This window comes from Plectropomus leopardus, chromosome 19 (genome assembly GCF_026936395.1).
Source record: "Plectropomus leopardus strain MGB_pleo_1.0 chromosome 19, ASM2693639v1, whole genome shotgun sequence".
NCBI lineage: Eukaryota > Metazoa > Chordata > Actinopteri > Perciformes > Serranidae > Plectropomus > Plectropomus leopardus.
This window is the reverse complement of record NC_142194.1, coordinates 24689616-24709500: the sequence shown is the minus strand read 5'-3', so window position 1 is coordinate 24709500 and position 19885 is coordinate 24689616. Positions and strand designations below refer to the sequence as shown.

The 19885-nt window shown below is 37.8% G+C and overlaps 1 long non-coding RNA gene across 4 annotated transcripts in view; it reads left to right on the top strand.

Moving 5' to 3' along the window:
* Nucleotides 1-19885, top strand: part of LOC148186375 (uncharacterized) — an 88848-nt gene that overhangs the window by 21937 nt on the left and 47026 nt on the right. For all 4 annotated transcript variants that reach the window (XR_015775035.1, XR_015775036.1, XR_015775034.1 and 1 more), the window contains one exon: nt 19499-19579. This is a non-coding gene — a long non-coding RNA (uncharacterized LOC148186375). The remainder of the gene's footprint in view (nt 1-19498; nt 19580-19885) is intronic.

The window sequence follows — 19885 nt, the reverse complement described above, 5'->3', positions numbered from 1 at the left end:
ATGAAGGTGGGAAACCTGGCAATTCTTGCAATAGCTTCCAGTAAATCTATTTGCATCAGAAACTTACTGAACAACTGTCCTAAATTTGCATTACAGTTTTTTGCTGTTTTGATAAAAACTATTCATTGGTGAGTATTTTAAATTTCGGTGTCATTTATTCATCACATGACACAATGTGTCCTGTGTGTGTGGCCTTAAAGATGGATGTTTGGCATTGTGTGTTACTCCTAAGTAGCGTTGTGCACTGTTACCTGTGCAATGGCTGAAAGCAACAATTATGTCACACAACTTTGTCACTTTCAGACTGTAGTGTATGAGTCTTTTTGAGAAAACTTTACTTCCAAGAGTAAGGTGGATGCTTTGAGGTAATAGAAAAAAGCAAAGAGATGGAGCAGTGGGGTGTGGAGGTGGGGGAGCTGGCAGGGATCTATTGTTTTGGACCCACACTAATGGACACAACTGCTGTGTGGAATCCACTTGATGAGTTAAACTGGCCCACAGGGTGGCTGTTAGTGTTTTTGTGTGTGTGTGTGTGTGTGTGTGTGTGTGTGAGAGAGAGAGAGAGAGAGAGAGAGAGAGAGAGAGAGAGAGAGGTGCCATTGATTTTTTGCGATGTCAAGCTGAGATTACATTTCATACAGGGCTGGTGTTTCTGGCGCTGTGTGTGTCTGTGTGTATGCAGACAGATGTGACCACAGACTCAGACTAAAGCACTGTGGGTCGAATCACTCACTGGCGATGACCACAATTTGATTGGAGTAATACCGAAACAGCAGTGTAAGACAGGACTCCCAGTGTTTGTGTGGTTTGTGTGTGTGTGTGTGTGTGTGTGTGTGTGTGTGTGTGTGTGTGTGTGTTAAGGCAGTCTGTTCCCTTGATGTCAGCTCAGAGTAACGACTTTCTTTTTGGTTATTTTCTCGCTTGCTGTGTTTTGTACATGCACACATGGACAGCGTGAGAGTGAAAGAGGAGAAATGGAAGTTATTGGTGGTAAAAACAAACCAAACAGGCAGCCACTTTATAAACCAAACTCTTACATTTCTTCTGGAATAACAAACTATCCCTGGCAGAGCTGTCCGTCATCTGCAAACACAGAATATTTGGAATATTTGCCTAAATCTGTTCACATAATTTCACAGTGAGTGAGAATGCTTTTAGGTGCTGCTTTGTTTAAAAAAAAAAGAAAATCTCAAATGAATGCTCCTGAGTCTATTAGGGTCATTGTAGATTAAAAAAAAAAACAGATGGCAATATTCTCAGACAAAAACTCTGAATTTCTGGGATTAATGTGAAAAACAAATGTAATATTCTCTGAGTTTATAAAGTCACAAATTTGTAAGGAAAAAACTGGCTATTCTCTGAATTTCAAAAGTCGCAAATTCCTGAGAAAAATAGTCTGAAAAATTGTTGGTTTTTTAATTTTTTTTGGGGGGGGGGTGTTCAAGAACCACACCACTTCACTTTGGATCAACTTCATCATTCAGATGTTCCCACCTGCTGTGTATTATGCCAGCAGTGGATTACTTGCCCAGTTTAGATGGTCAGTTCAGAGCATGTATGCTCTTTGAAATTTGCCACAAAATCATGGAAAAGTCATGTAAATTTATTGGTAAAAATAATGTATGATAGCTGCAAAAGCCTAGATTAGTGGTAGCCCTAAGTAACGGTATCAAGTGCCCAGGGCAGAGCTTCCTGTGAAACAGATTATGTTTGTTTACGTAACTAAATAAATGCAACTGTAAACAGTTAAAACCACTTATCCTAATGTTGGCGATTACAAATGGGTTACATTTGAATACATTTATATGAAGAATATAACATTCATTCTGTTGCTTTGTATGGTGTTGCCATGCAGAAATGCCCTCGTATGGCATAGCCTATTTCTCCACATTTTTCAGCTTTATTGCCCAGTTTAAAAAAAAAAAAAAAAAAAAACATGAACAAGTGTTGTTCTGTTTTATTCATTTTGGTTTGCTTCTAAATTGACATAATTTCAATATTGTGTAGAAAAATATTTAAATTATTGAATACTTTCTTAGATAGTTGTAAGTATACCTGCTGTTCGAGAAGAAGTTGACATGCTCTTTTAAAAGACTCTTTGTGAGTCTTAACAGGAGGAGCAGCACATCTGCTTGCCACAAATCAATATGTGGAGCAAAAACTGCACAGCCCTTCTGCCAGCGGGCACAAATTTACCTCCAACTTCTCAGCTAATGCTGAACACAGCGCTGAGGTTCTGTCATAAATTAGTGTCTGTCTGCTGGCGCTGGGACAGCCAGCAATTGTCTTTGACCTACAGCGTACAAGAAGAAAGACAATAGTAAAGTTAAATTGATTCAGGCAATTCCAGAGATTTCCGACAGATGTGATCTGACATGATTAGATTGACTTTTGGCATTTTCTGTTAAATGTACCTTCACAGTCAAATTAAGAATGTCTTTGATGCTGCTTGAATGACAAAAGTCTTGTTGTAGTAAATGTAGAGCTGATGCAGATGCTGTTTAAATGAATCCATATATGGCACGATTTGCATGCCAGAACCAGGCAGTGTGCAGCACATTATGAAACTGTATAAAATTAGGGTTTGTATAATGTCTCTGTTGATAATTACATACATTTCTTTTTGTTTTAGTACGTGATATATGTGGGGTGGCACGGTGACTCACAGTACGAGGGTCCCTGGTTCGAATCACGGTTGGTATGGGGTATGGTCTGGGCGGGGGCCCTTCTGTGCGGAGTTTGCATGTTCTCCCTGTGTCTGCATGGGTTCTCTTCCTCCCACAGTCCACAGACATGCAGCTCAGGTTGATTGGTGACTCTAAATTGCCCTGTGTGACTGTGAGTGTGTATGGTTGTCTGTCTATATGTGTCGGCCCTGCGATGGTCTGGCGAACTGTCCAGGGTGTACCCCGCCTTCCGCCCAATGACGGCTAGGATTGGCTCCAGCACCCCCGCAACCCTTACGAGGACAAGCGGTTACAGAAAATGACTGACTGACTGACTGACGTGATATATGTAATGCCTGCTACATCTTCATCTGTGCTCTGTTCAGACTCAAAGTCTATATTGGTCTGTGCTGCTTTAAGGATAGACTCCCGCTCCACATTTCAACGATTATGAATTGTTGGGTTTTTTTTGCAGGGAGGTGATAATAACAGCATAAAAATAGCACACTATTGTATGGAACCTTTTCCCTTGAACTTTTCAAAGTAATCACAATCAAGTACCTCTGCCAAGTCCAATAGCACTTTATAATTGGTGTGATGGGGTTATTATCGGTTTTTTTTCAGATGGCACAGACATTTAAAGGCCCCCAGGACAGCTTTATGCAACAGGCTGAAAGGTAACCAACAAGGGAGGAACATCTGAGCATTGTACTTTGTTGAACATATAAATAAAAGCATATAAAAATCATTTTTCTTCTGAATACAAAATGTTGTAGGAGTGTGAATTGAGGTCCGCAGGTAGAGTACAAGTACACAGCAATGGTTACACACAGTGCCAAGAATGGTCATCAGACAGTGGAAGGTTGCCCAGGAGAGACAGAGAGGTCTCTTAGATCACTTTCACGGTCTTAGATCACTCTTACATCCCATACACTGTCAATGGGCAGTGTCAGCACTGTAGCCTTCAGCTGCCAGTCGCTACCTGAGGTTTAACGGCTGAAGAGAGAGAAACATCTAAGAAATGATAGCTGCTGTGCAGCAATAAGTTGGGGCCAGGCATTTTTAGGAGCAAGAGGAAAATAAAGCTCACCTAACAGTTAAGCTAAACATACCTATGGAAAAGTGTTCAGAAAAGGAGGAGGAGAATAGAACGAAAAGAAGAAAAAGTGAAGGATGAGGAAGAAGAGGCGGAGGACAAATAACCAACTCATGAGGATCCATTAGTAAAACATTCCGAACTGAAATATCATTAATCCTTGAAATATCTTTGAAATCGTGTTTCTTATCCACACAGCACAAGGAGGCAAAAGCAAGTTTAATCTGCATCACCGGAAACTTGAACAAATAGCCTTTAGGCACCAATGGCCCGAAAGGCCAGTTGTTGTGAAGTTGAGCTACATCCCCAGTGTAGAATTTCAAGATGACTTCATACTATGATGCAGCCAACCGCCAGTGTGCAGCACAGCAGCTGTACATGTATTTACAGGCAGATTTCAAAAGTGTCAAAAATTCAATTTTCTGTTTCATTTTCAATCTTAGAAAAAAAAATCAGAGAATTTGCATACTTTATCTAGACAGAAAACATCTGGAATGTGTTTTTAGCCGTATTTATCCATTAAAAAAAGGATGTATAAAGATGCTCTTATTCCACTTGACTGCTACAGGCTGCATTATGGCAGAATTCAAAATGCTGTCAAAAAATTGTCATTTAGGTATGAAAGAGCCTTTCTATTAGTAGGCTGTCGGCTATATGTTTTCTTTTGCATTTACACTTTTTGAGACTGATAGATTGTGTAAATAATGGACATAACTAAAGTGAAATCACCTGCTGGTTTTCGGACTGGCATTTTGAAGCCTTGAGTTTGGTATTTTGTCCTTCACCATCTTGGGTTTTTGAAATCAGAAGTGACCATATTTGGATAAGACACTGGTACTATGAAGGAATGGCGGGTGGATGTGGCTAGAAGCCGAGGACACTATTGGCAGACAGCCCATCACTTAAGCAACCATAGAATATGCACAATTTTGGCCCTTAATGAGATGCATACATACAACTTATATTAAAAAAAAATCTGTCATGAGACCAAGACTGTGTTTTGTACAGGGCTGTAAATGTGTTTATTACTGCTGTTAAATTGCATTTTAACATGGGGGCTCTGTAGGGATCTACTCTGTTTAAGAGCCAGCCTCAAGTGGCCATTAGAGGAACTGCAGTTTTTGACAGTCCAGCATTGACTTAAATTTTTCATCCTTGGAGGATGCTGCTTGGTGTGCCTACAGAAGTTAGTATCAGGTTGTCGTACATGAATAATGATATAGTCTGATGTCTATATGCTGTAATGGGAGTTTATGTAACAATCAGTCTGGCTAGAGCACATATTAAAGATGATGGTTTGTTTATTAGGCAAGTTTGGTGTAAGAGTGCACAACAGTGTAGTTTATGGGCTTACTATAGATCACAGCAAAAATCTATATTCAAAGTATAGAATACTAAAAAATATGTTCAGTTTTTTTTAGTTAGGAGTAGGCGAAGTACACATTGTGGTTGCAGATGGTGATGTAAAAGCAGTGAAAGCAAGTTAATTTAAAAGAAGAAAATGCATATGTCAGAAGTCAAGTGAGCAACCAGCAGATTGCACCTGATTGCAATTCAGCAAGTAGAAGAAGAAAAGCGGTCAAATTTTGCAATCACCATTTCTGCTAAGTGCGCAATGGCCATATTTGATTTAAGACAACAATAAAATTTGCACACTTCGCAAGCAAGTGTGTAGTGTAAATAGTAACAGTTATAGTCGTACACTAACAGAAATATCCTTTGAGGAATTGGATCAGATTATTCATAGAATGTCTTGTTTTGTGCTTTTTTTTGGGGGGGGGGGGGGATTGATTTCTCTGAATGTTCAAACTTTGGTTCATTTCCAGATTTCTGTAGACCATGACGCAGAGTTACAGTTTGAGCTGATAAAGAACATGTTGAGTAGAGGTACTGCTTTTCTCCTAACACACAAAGAAAATGAAATTATGCTGTCTCCTCTGAAACATTATTCACCTAATCCTTCAAACACAGTCCGCTAACGGACTTGGTTCTGTCCAGATGCCAAAATCCACAACAGAGGGGATGATAAAAATGTTAATCTAGGTTACTTACCATTTGTTCATAGTTATTAGCTTTTAAAGCTGCAGCGAGTGATACATGGACTTTCTTTGCTCTCGGTTTCACATTTCAGAGTATACAGATTACCGTTTTGTTCTGTTCAACTACGTCTAAAACTAAACCTGCCCCTTAGATTCATATTCCCTTTACCTTTTTATGCACTCATTTTTCATTATATTTAAGAGAATTGTGTTTATTTTTAGCTTGCTTATTTACACATCAAAAGCACGTTTTTATGGTACATTATCAAAATATAAACAAATGTATGTCTTAACTACTTTTAGTTTGCATTAATGGAAACCAATACTGCCCTTCCCCAGATTTAAAAAAAGAACCTGAACGCAAACTGGTGACCTTCACTCTTTAATTTTGATGGTGTTCAATTTATCCTCTTATTTATTCCTAAAATTTGAATTTGTTAAATTATTAATTCCTAAATTTTACTTTGCATACTATTATACCTAGGTGATGCCCAACCAAAATTGTAATCGTAAAATCGTTTGTAAAACTCAAAACATTTAGCTGACGCACTTAAAAAGCTGTACGGAACTACTCAATTGAATCATTTTCTTTGGGTTCATCACAATGAGAGACCCCTTTTCGCATCGCACACAGTCATTTGATGCATGGTTATGAATTTAAAAAAATCGATTAGAGCAGCTTCGAATTTCACTGCTGTCAAAATTTCAGGGCTGAATCTCTCTCTGTATAGTCTTTGAACTCACTGCTCCATTCAAAGAATTCCTCCAAAAAATGTAGAATGAATGAATGAATGAATTCCTTTATTTTAGTGTCATGCCATCTAGTGGCCCATCCCCAGTGGGATTATATGACACCTTTACAGAAAAAAAACAATAGCTCACATTACATATTTCATTACATGAAAATAGCTTCCAGTATTGCTGGCCAGAAATCCTAATTATAGCTGAACAATAAATTAGAAAATGTATTCAAATAATAACAACAACAACAATAATATTGATAATAATGATGATGATAATAATAAATTAAATAAATAAATTAATTAAGATAAATAAATAAATAGATGAATGAATAAATAAATAGGCAAAAACAATACCTACATACACATTGTACACCTACTGAAACAGTAGGTTTCAGTAGGTGCCCAGGCTTTCTCTCAAAAAGTTGCTAGCTTAAATGTCTCCTTTTCAAACACCCAGGTCAGTCACTTTTTGTATTACTAAGCAATTTCTCCAATAAAAAGGACAATACAGAACAAAGTTATACTCATTTCCTATTTCCTTAAGGTCACACATTGGGCAAATTGGACGTTCTTCCAACTCTCCATACCTACCCGAGCAATATTTTTTTGAAAAACTTTTTGCATCACCATATAATATTGCCTGTCCAGATGAAGTGAGATAAAAACTTACAAAAGCAATAATCATCATTTTTGATGAATGCACTAATATGATTAACTGTAACTAACATTACCTTTGATTTTCTTCTCCGGTTCCTTCTCTGTAAATTTATTGCAATGGTTTTGTCTTTCTTGGCATATGCAGCTGTATGCTTTTACAGGTGGAAAATCCAGGCTCATAAACTTTGAAATCGGATTTAAAAAAATGCACTCATAGTAAAACAAGAACTTCTAAGTAGAGAGTCTAATGGCAAATAAATCTTTTGTTGATGGAGTACAGGCATAAATCATTCATTATAATGCACGAACAAAATGTACAAGCACATTCTCTGCCAGCTTTGCATCATTAATAACCCTTCAGTAATTAGTCTAAATGAGCACAACCACATCTCAAGGTATTTTACTCATGAAGTTGGCTGAGGGAGAACTGTGAAAAGATTTCTATAACTTCAGAGGGTCTGAAGAGTTTTATTTTTTATTGAGTATGAAAACATCCCATGGTGATGGCATCAGGGTTATCTTGGTCTTGGCTACGAAACTTTAAATTCATAACAAGAAATCTGTGAAACAAACAAAGGGAGGTTTGCCAGGCAGGGAGAGTCGACAATTCATAGTGCTCTCAAGTTGCATTATGGGTGTTTTGGGACTTGACTCATGAACCTGTCATGAGCCTGTTTTCACCCGTTAAGGTTGCACCCACAAATCACAGCAGACTCAGGATATACATATTTTAAAAATATCAACAACATTTATGTAACTACTTCCTGCCCTCTCTTCTAAGCCCCCAGGATGTGTGCCAGGCTGTCATGCAAATTTTACACAGTGGCTCAGTGAAATTACAACGTCCGGGTCCATCACATGATGCCCACTGGCCAGGAAAGACTTTTCCCCATTGACTTACATTGAAAAAGACATGTCCACAAATCTGCAAATAATTTTTTATGAGCATCAAGAACACTACTAAACAACTTATTTCACTATCTAGATATGCCATCTAGTATGATAACATTTGGAAAGTCTAAAAGAGCTTCAAGATGAAATGTTTTTACATTGCCATTGAAGCTAGCAGAGTGCTAAACTGGAAGTCAGTCATTCCGCTGGTTGAAGTTATCCTCTCAGGCACACATGTCTGCAGTTTTTGTGCTTCATGCACCAATGAGGAGCTCTCATAAGAATGAATGAGGCCCTGCTTTCATGGCTGTATCCAGATTCTTAACACATCCATGCTCTGTTTTCATGCCTAAGTACTGACCTTGATGTTGAATTTTGCTATGGCAACAGGTCTTTGCTACTGTTAGCATTCACAGGCCCATTTTACACCAGCCGCTAAACAGTCAACCATAAAATTGTAATTTGGTACTTTAAAACCGAGATGACATCTACCAATCCTTATACTCTCCCAAACTGTAACTAATGTGTTGATAAAAGTGAATTTCACAATAAAAAAAAGCTTAGATCCCTGTAGATGCTCTAGCCGTTCGCAACCATTATGTCGACCAGTGCCCAATGTAACCTTATGTTTTAACATCATTTCCATTAAAATTGAATAAGATAAAACAGATAAACTAGTAAAGGTGGCCTACTCTACTGATAAAATATGAGGATGCTTGAATTCCATTTACCCACATGCAAGAATAAATTAAAAAAAAAGCAATTTTTCGGCTGTCTCTCAGTTGCCTTTCTGCTTTCGGCCAACTGAAGAATGCAACCAGAATCCCGTTTCTGTAGGCCGAGTCGCAGGGGAGCTTGTGCCTTTCTCACTAAAAACAGAACTTATTTGAACTCAATGGGTGGTTTTCTGTTGAAATTGAAACTATAAACATATATATAAAGTAAAAACAAGTGGAGAATAAATAGCCTTTGTGCCACATTAACATGCGTTTTGGCAGTGGCGGATCTACCATAGCAGATGGATGGATTTTGTACAAACATCATCTACCCCCCAGGATGATCTGTAATAACTGTAGTGATCCCTCGAATCTTTAACTCATTATTAATTCAATTTGTCCAATACTTTGGTTTGTGACCAAATACCTGAAAAGCTAATGACATTTAAAGCTGCACTAGTTTTAATTAGCAAATATTAGTATGGGTCAAGGTCAAGGTTTGTTTTTTTGTCATCAAATACATGTGTACACATGAAAAGAACGAAACCATTCACTCAGGTTCAGCGGCATACAAAACATTAACAAAATCTAACTAGATAAGTAAATAAATAAATAAAACAAGAAATAACTTAATACCTGAGATTTATATCAAAAAAACAGAGCCGCAGTAAATGTTACCTGCTAAAAATGTTATCCTTGTAATTGTGAGAATGTTAGCAAGCTGGCTTTAGCAATAGGCTGTAAATCAGGATACCTCCACCATAGCTCAATAACCTCTGACCATCCTTAAAATCTCTCTTAGAAGTCTAGAAACATTCTTTAATATGAAGTTTCTGGTGCAAAGCTTTTTATATTGCGCTGCAGACCAACTAAAACAGAATGGTAGTCCTAAAACCAGGGACTGTAACAAAAGATAAGACACAAGGAGAAATAAATCCATGTCTGCTAACAGCTCTGAGATAATTTCACATTTGTAAAATGTATTTTCAAGGAGCACTGTTGGATTAAATAGTGAAATGTGAGAAATTGCAGTCAAAAGAAATTATTGAATGATTGAGCACAGTGTCAGCTGAGAAAGTGGAATATGACGGAAAATGAATGGAAAAATACACCTCTTAAAAGTGGTTGTTTTTTTCTGAACACGGAGTCAGTGTGGGAGCAAGAAGATTGAGCACAGTGTCAGCTGAGAAAGTGGAATATGACGGAAAATGAATGGAAAAATACACCTCTTAAAAGTGGTTGTTTTTTTTCTGAACACGGAGTCAGTGTGGGAGCAAGACGGTTGTGTTTTCGGCTTCCACGTTGTCATCTGTTTTTATTTTCCAGGAGTTCCAGGTGGCGGGGTCACAAAGGTTTTATCATTTCCTGTGTAATCTTCTTGAAAACTCAATTTTGTGTTTTCAATTTATGTGACTTGAAAGCAGTCAGCAGGCTCAGTCTCTAAGGCTGGTTGGAGTTAAGAAGAGTTTGGCATCACATCAAGGCTCTGCTACTTATTGTATTGTTGTTTTATGTCCTTAATATGAAATCCAAATATTATTCAAGCTTTTTCAAGTGTTGTTATACCAAAAATGACCTGAACGTCCCTTTTCCAGCGCCATCAGGCTTTGACAAGGACGTCTGGTTTGTGGGAGGCTGAGAGGGAAATGTTCTGGAAACTCTTTCCTTTTGCTGTTTTATCTGGCTTGATGTTTTTAGATTTGTCAGACACTCTGAGACATAACCTCTGTGAGAAAGGAAGGGAGGCGAGACATATGGTGAAATATGGTGAGAAGACATTCAAGACACAAATTTAATATAAAATAATTTACAGAACTTTTATGGTTGTTTGTAATGTAGTGCGATAACACAGGAGTTGGGTTTAAGACTTTGGATAGACGGTTTGGCCAGTGGAAGTAAAAATGTAAAATTAATAGTCTGGCTCAGTCGGAACGCAGACACATCTTGAGGGGAACTGTTTTTGTCAGATACTGAAATCTTTTACCAATTTCTGTCTGCAAATGAAGTTGGACACTGTTTTCACAATGTTACAGAGAATACCTTCAGGCTACTATCAGTCAGCCATGACATGTTTATCTATTTTAAATAGAGTTGCAAGGTGCTGTTTCAGGCCCCTGGTTATGAAAGAAAATATTTCATTCATTTTTCTCGTAGACAATGTTATGTGACTCACAGCTGGAGCTCTGGTGTGGCTTGGATCAGCTTGAAACTCTCCTGGTTGAATGATCAGTGAAAAAGAAAACTGTGTGAGAAAATATCTTTATAAAAGTCCATGTACATAAAAAACTTAAGGATAGAAATAAATATCACAGTGGAGCACTTCCTCATTTCTGTGTAACAAAAAAGTGCAGTCTTGTCCATGTCTATCCATAAATTTAAAAAAAAAGGAAGCTATAGCAGTAAGTGCTGAATCTGGGGTTTAAGCCAGCATGGAGCTTTAAAACGTCTTGGATCTTGGAAATCTTGGAAGGATTGAGACCTTTGACAGTTTGCAACACCTGTTTTAAAGATAAACAACTTTTTTTTTAGGCCGAGCAACGAGCAGCACAATGTGTTTGGACTCAAGCAAGGGATCACACTCAAACTTATATATTTTAAATGATATGCAATTTTAATGTGGTTTATTTGATAAAACTCTCTGTATAGTCTTTGAACTCACTGCTCCATTCAAATAATTCCTCCAATAAATGTAGACTGAATGAATGAGTGAATTCCTTTATTTTAGTGTCATGCCATCTAGTGGCCCATTACCCTTGGGATTATATGACACCTTTACAACAAAGAAAACAATAGCCCACAGTACATATTTCATTACATGAAAATAGCTTCCAGTATTGCTGGCCAGAAATCATAATTATAGCTGAACAATAAATTAGAAAATGTATTCAAATAATAACAACAACAACAATAATATTGATAATAATGATGATGATAATAATAAATTAAATAAATAAATTAATTAAGATAAATAAATAAATAGATGAATGAATAAATAAATAGGCAAAAACAATACCTACATACACATTGTACACCTACTGAAACAGTGCCCCTTATTGCCCAGGCTTTCTCTCAAAAAGTTGCTAGCTTAAATGTCTCCTTTTCAAACACCCAGGTCAGTCACTTTTTGTATTACTAAGCATTTTCTGGTAGTGATGGGTTTATCCAAAAACTGCCTTGTGATAAACTTAAGGCCACTGCGCGCTCAGCTCTACAGCAGCCTCATCACAAGCTGAGTTTTTTTGTTTGTCTTTTGAAAGTAAGCTTTTTGGCCTTTATTGGATAGGACAGAGAGTAAGTGTGCAAGGGGCTGTGAGAGGGGACAACATGCAAGGGGCCGAGGCTGGAGTTGAACAGGCGACTCCTGCGGCACGGACTCAACCTCTGTACATGGGGCGCCTGCTCTATCCACTGATCCATCAACGCCCTGTAAACAAGCTTTTAATAACTTGACAACAGAAAATTTAGTACATAGTTAGATTTTCAAAAAATTCAAAATGCCCAAAAATCTTGTTAGACAGACTTTAATGTTTCTTGAGGCTTTTTTTGTAGGGAATACTGAACTGAACTTCTGCTTTGAATGTCAAGTCACTCCAACTTATGGTGTGAGCATGGCCTTACCAAAATTGAATCTTGGTCTTTCATTATTGCACCCCCCATCTGTCTGATTGGCTTTAAATTTCTTAAGCAACATCTGCACACAACATCCAATTACTGATGAAAAATTGATGTGTCTAGGATGTAACATCAAATTTCTGAAGTTAAAAAAAAAAAAAAAATCCATAAAGCTTTATAACATGACCAAATTGAATTTGCTAGTTTATCATTATTATGAACAGGGAGCTGGCCTCTTAATTACAGAAAAGTACAAGCAGCCAAAAACATAACAGAAGTTTAATATTTGTGACTGTGCATCTTACAGTATTTTGTATTTCAATTCTGCACTTGTGATCTATAATCCCTTTCTTGGCTCCGTCTGTGTGTCCATTCCTGGTGTCCTCTAAATACTGGAGCGGTGATGTGTTTGCCAGTTGGCTGCCACAGGCAGTGATGAACAAGTCAAACCTGCACACTGTAGGTCCTGCAAGGTCAGAGATGAATTACGCTAACACAAATCCACCAAACTGCAGGCTTAAAGACTTCACACAGGCACTGATGGTGAATTAGCTCCTTGGGCACTTTGTCTGTACGTCCCTACAGCAGATTGCAGAAAATTGCAGACTTAAAATCACGAATAAACTTGGCTTTGAACGTGTCAAAGACGATAATTATAAAACAAGTCTCGGTGACCCAAGCTGCAAATGATTTTCAGCGATTAAACAAATGGTTTCCAGGGAGTAATTATATAGAGTAAAGTTTAAGGCTGAAATCTTAAGCTGCTTAAGACCTTTGAGGTTTTATAATTGAAGACATGAATGAGGAACATAAGGGACTCTCACGAATCAAAAAGGTCATTTCGACAGGTCATCTTACTCTCATTATGTAGACTACTGTGGGTGAAAGAAATTGTTGTTGTCTTCCCTGGCTAAGCCTGTCTTCATCTCAAAATAGTAGCCGCTGTGTCAGGAAATATTTGGGTTGGGGATTTTTCATTGAGCAACACAAGATACTTATAATAGCATGTTGAAAGTAAGGAAGTAAGTTCCATTTTTTGCTTTTGATAGACCAACAATCATAACCTGGTTACTAACAGGTTAATTTTTAAGGAAAGAAATAAAACATAAAATGCATAAGGTCTTTCATTTTAGTCCTGCTCTCCATTGCCTCAGTGAGCTGTTGCGCTGCAAAAAGCACTCTCTATTTACAAGGTGGTGACATTTTTATGTTTTGTGATGTAAATGTTTTTGACTTTAGCAATATTTTGGTATAGCGCGTTGTCTAATATTTGATGTCAGGTCTATGAATTGGTTTGTGCAGAGTTCGTGTGCAATTATTATGTGTAGGGTATTTGTGCAATTATTATGTGTAGCACTTTAGTGTATTATGATAGTAGAGCATCCGTGCAATTCAGAGCATTGTACAATACTCTCCGGTTGTATGGACTGGTGGGGACACTGTGTATTAATTGTAGTCTGAATGTATAGGTGTGTGATCGTGTCACCTGTGTTCTCTTGTCTTAATGTGTGGATCTGGGTAGGACACTGTCTGTCAGTTGTAGTCTGATTATATTTTTGTGTGGCCTGGGTCTCTTAGTTGTCCAAGACAAATTTCTCCTAAGGGAGACAATAAAACCTCATCTCAAGCTTAATCTTACCACACACAGGTAGGCTAGTACACAGTGCAGTAAACTGAAAAGTAACAAAATTAACCTATAGTCCAACATGTGTATAACCGGTCAAAAATATCCTTGGTGGTTAAACAATTAACATTTAACCGTTGACACCCTCAGTTAAAAGCTACTTTCAAGTTGAGAGACTCAGAAAAAATAATGAAAGAGAAATCAGGCTATACTGTCGGCTACCCAGTCACGTGGTGTATTGGAGGATGCACGCAGGTATATATGAGGATATCCCTCCTCATTTGCTGGTTGTTTGCAGTATACCCACCTATAAGCCAAAAAGCCATTGCAATGTATAAGACAATAAATCCACTGCCTCCTTGGTAACCTTTCCCGATCTATATCGTAGTGCACCCACCTCATCAGTAACCCCCACCCCAAACTATACAACTTTCTTGATATTTGTAAAATGTGTTTTCAAGGGGCACTGTTGGATTCAATAGTGAAATGTGAGAAATTGCAGTCAAAAGAAATTCTTGAATGATTGAGCACAGTGTCATCTGAGAAGGTGGAATATGACTGAAAACAAATGGAAAAATACACCTCTTAAAAATGGTTGTTTTTTTCTGATATTTGTTAAAGAAAGAAGTTTGTTCCAAAGCAGAGCTTATCCACAGTTTTCTGCCTTATCCTTGCTGAAAGTTATAACAAGTGTGTTAAATTACGCTACATTTCTATGCTGTATATTTAGGATATTTCACATGCTTGAACAGCCAATGTCGGGCATGTCGAAGTTTAATTAAATACTTTTACAATTACATATTACTTAAAAGTATTACATTGTTATTTGCCATTAATTTCATTTGAAAAATAGCAAATCTACCTTGTACCTTTGTTACTTTATATTTAATCAAGTGGCAAACTCCAAGACTGAAAAGAGACACAGCGTCATTGATAGACAAATGGTAATTTTGTTGCAGAATTATTCCTCTAGATTACAATCTGTACAACGTACAGCAACCTTTCTTTAAACTCTAGACTCAGAAAAAGACAAATTCCACCAAATAAGTAAAAAACAGAAAAGCAAAGCATCAACTTCAAAATCAATTTCCTGAAAAATGAATTACACTGGCACAGACTGCATCATCTTGTAATTACTTGACTTAGTTTTTCTTCTAAATAAGCTACAGGTGTTATGCAAATTTAGTAGGCGCTCTTCTCTCTCATGACTGTGAGCAGAGAGTCTTACTATGTTAATTTAGGATAATTACTTCACAGGAAATGTAACCGAAGGCGAGTGTGAAGAAAATGTTCTTGGCGGGGAGATATGCGTGGAAAATTTCTCATGGCAACAACAGCAGGGTGTTTACATCCTGATTTTTAATTATTTTGCATTTCCTAGGAGACTGATAGTTTTGTCCTGGACACCTGTGCTATTGTCTAGAGCTCAATTTTTGGTGAACTGATGAGACTGGGAAGAGTGATCTGTTCATAATTAGTTGCAGCAGTCATTCTAAACACTGAGAAAATACTACCTTACAGGGATATGAAGTTTGATTACACAAACGCCTTCATACCAGAGTTCACATACGGAAATTTGGGGTCTGGAGACATATATCTTCCAATTTCAGCAAGTCAAACTGTCATAACCAATGAGGACCCATAAAATCACCTGCAACATTGTTTTGGCAGCAAGAAAGAAACATCCATTTGTGTAAATCTTCCAGTATAAAGTGGAAGTGATACTCCTTATCAGAGCAACACAAGGGTGTTTTGAGGTGCATCTGGTGAACTTATAACCATAAAAACTCCTTTGCGGCATACTTGTCTCAGTTTATTGCCCTGTTGTAATTCAGTCTGTTTAGTCTCATCCCTCCTTTACCTCTCTCTGACCTCATCTCGTCAGCAGTGCTACGGACTGCCGTACAATAACCTCATTAGGAAAGGAATCCTTTTAACTTATGAAAAGAAGATCAATCAGCAATAACTTGGAAACATAAAAATCTATCACAGCTTGCTTATGCTTTTTATGTGTGATATATATTTTTCTTTCAGATTTGTGTAAGTTTTTGTTTTATTTGTTTGCTGCATGAGTGTCTGTGTGCATACGTGTGTGTTTGTGAGTGGGTTGCAGTTTGTGTATGGAGATCTGAGTCAGCAGCAGACTTGAGGTGTTCCAGAAAGCAGAACTGTTGAAGAAACACAGAACAACACAGATGGTATTCTTTGGCCCAGAATCAGAGGGAAAGTCTGGAAGCTCATTACCACCAGTGTCATTTAAAAAAAACAAAAAAACTTTAAGTCATTGTAAGCAGCAAATTATCAGTGACATTGTTAGGTCTTGGTATGCAAGGCTTCAGCCCCGACTGTTCAATGACTGATAAATGGCCCCAGATCTAAATATATACGCTTTATATATGCTTCAAAAATAGAGTGCCCCAGTAGTGAACCCTAAAACCCCCAAATAAGTTAGCATTTCAGTACTGCTGGTTCCCTCATGAACGGGGTTCGGCGGGGGCCCTTCTGTGCGGAGTTTGCATGTTCTCCCCGTGTCTGTGTGGGTTCTCTCCGGGGTCTCCAGCTTCCTCCCACAGTCCAAAGACATGCAGCTCAGGTTGATTGGTGACTCTAACTTACCCTTAGGTGTGACTGTGAGCGTGTATGGTTGTCTGTCTATATGTGTCGGCCCTGCGATAGTCTGGCGACCTGTCCAGGGTGAACCCCGCCTTCCGCCCGATGACAGCTGGGATTGGCTCCGGCCCCCCCGCAACCCTTACGAGGACAAGCGGTTACAGATAATAACTGACTGACTGACTGGTTCCCTCAACTCAAAGTCAATGTTTTTTTGTAGTTGTTTGTTTTTAAATGTTTTTTTTTTGGTTAGATGACCTAAAAAGGTCTGTGGTTAACACAAACCTAAGAGTCACATTATGTTCTATGGCATAAAAGAAGTCAGTAAATACCCTTCTCATGAACTTTGAAGCTTTTTTTCTGCCTTGAAAAGGTTTAACAACTGGATAAATGAGACTGCAGAACATCATCACACTGCTGTACAGCCTTGTTTTGGTGGTTAACAATGTTGTAGGTTTATAGCCAAACATTAGTTTTTTACTTCTGGGGATTGCATTTGGGCTTCAAAAAACCTTCCATAAGATTTTTGACAAGGGAACTAGTGTGACACTAACTTCAGTATTGGCTTACATCAGGTTAAATATATTTAGTTACGTTCAACAACCTAAATTGATACATTTAACTATTTTTCCAACTCTAGTCAATGAATTTGTTATTATAGCAGTTTTAAAGTAAATAATGAGAAACTTTCTTAAAATAATGAGTAAGTATTGTTTTCAATTATTTTGAGATACTAAATCATTGTTTTGAGAAAGTTTTTCATGATAATGACCTAAAGGATTTTTCTTTTTTAATTACTGGCACAAGTGGGCTTCCACAGATAAACACCAAGACTGCTACTGTAATCTTTGACTTCTCTGCTTTCCAAATGCACTGAGCACAACATAAACTGAAATAATGGCAGCGAAACCAGTTTTTGACTTAGAGCCTTTCTTCAAGAAAGGGCTTCAAGTTTTGATGACCTTGCATAACCTTTAAGTCCCTTTCAGTGTCAGTTATTGTCAATTAGTGACACGTATTCACAAACAAATTTACAATTTATGAAATTATTGCAATCCAAGCATTCAGTGAAACTTGGACTTTAAGTTCCCTGAGGGTCTATAAGAGCCCTGGTGCAGCTGACTATGAAAATGAAATATAGGTGTTGAGAAACTGTGACAGAAATAATTATATATAGTTTTAATTCGATTAATCCGATTTCCGTGACATCAAACTATTACTTTCATTAAATTTCTCTTGCCTAATTACCAACCCTGTTGGGAATTAGAAACCTATTAAACATTGCATCTTTCCATTTTAAATAGCTGGGAATAAAACAGACACAGCTGTTGTATCTTTAATCCATTCAAACCGAGAAAATAATTAGTGATTAGTTAAGCAGTGAATCAGTTGCTGCTAAAGAGCATAGGGGAGGGAAATGTTAAGAAATGTTCCAAGTTACAATTTTCTACTGCTAAAAACAACTAAAGCATTCTTTAATCTGATTTCAGTAATTTATCTTTAGTATTTACATTTACTCCACTTTACATTCCAACACATGGAAACTAGCAGATAGAAGCTTATAAGGAGATATAATGGTGCGCAAAAAAAAAAAAGGCATAAAGGGATGCATGATATCAGAACTGAAGATCAGTTAAGTAACTCATGCAGGTTTCTTTTGCAAGAATCAATAGAAACCTCAGACCAGACTCTACAGCAGCAAAAATGGGGATTAAACAGAAATGTTAAAAGCAGACAGAACACCAGTGAGGAGGGGGTGCTGCTGCTGATTTTTTTTCTTAAAAAAAGACACACGTAAGAAGTCAGCAGCTGAGCTAAACTCTGTCAGATTCCATCTTGATTCTAGTCGGCTGGACGTCTCAGTTGGGTATCAGAGAGAAACTCATCAATAAATGCAGTCTGTAAAAAAACCCTCTCCTCTTGAACACTTCAAGCTGTGAAGACTTCGAGCTACTAATATATCAATCTTTTTCAATCCCAGTACATTTGTGATGTGCAGTTAAAGATGTCGTCCTCACTTAAACTGAGAAAAATATCTGAATTATAGCAAAAATCATGCAAGTTTCCCCCTCTGGATTCTGACTCTGGTCTGCAGAGACAGACTTTGGATTTATCGGAATTAAATCCAGTGAGTGGATAAAAAAAAGCATTCCAGCAAATCCTCTTGGATAGCTTTTCTCTGGATGTGAGTTTCTAAACTTAAATTCAACCACCGGCAATGAGCAAGAAACAGATAAATGGGCCCAGCATTAGGTCACAGTAATAGAAGATTCAAATCAACACGCTCATGCCTCAGGTCCATTTCAGGGACTTTAAGGTTCCATTTTGTCTGCCTTCCATTTGACACGGGTATGTCCTGATGTGCTGCAGACTCCAGAAAGCCTGCACAGACAGTTGCGTGCTGAAAGTTTTAAATTCATAAATGAAACAGCACATTTCCACATGGGGATAATCTAACTTACAGTTTTGCCTTGCAGTGTGCTGATTAGTACCCTCATGCTGAAGCAGCAACTTCAGCAGATGCAAAGTAAGGTTGTACAGGAGCTGCAGTACTGGTGGCAGCATGTGATATAAAGTTAATTAACTTAGCTCCTGCTTTAAATTTTAAAGTGTCTGGAAACGTGGCTTGAAATAATAAGAATGCACATATTATGTCAAAGTTGAGTGTCCCATTAAGTATCTACAAAAATCTGTATAGTTTCCAAATATTAGAAAACCGAGTTCAAAATAGCTCATTTTAAAGATAACAGTATTTCTCAAGACTGTGTGGGCGTGGCAGATCATATTTTGATTGACTCCTCCTTGGATCCCACCTTTGTCAGCTGTCTCTCGTCTCCCCGACAGCCATGGAGCAAAGCAGAATCAGCCTGCTACAACCCTATCTGTTCCAGCCATAGACTGTATATAAAGATGGATAACACTGAGGTGAGGAATAAAACAAAGATGTACTGCATATAAACACCATGTTCAGAGTGGTTCAGATCATAATGAATATAAAATCCAAGTACATTTTATTTATCAGTTTCTGTGTTTGTAACTGCAGCGTTGGGCACATTGTGTTCTCAGAGGGTTTGATCCATCCACATTATTGTGCTTTACTCAGCACAGCTGCTGCTCCGTTAGACTTTACAGCAGGAGATGCGGAGTTTAAACACTGTAGCTATTCACCAAATGTATAAACAAACACACGGTTTACTGTAGTAAAACTAACAATGCAGAATATGCTGCTGA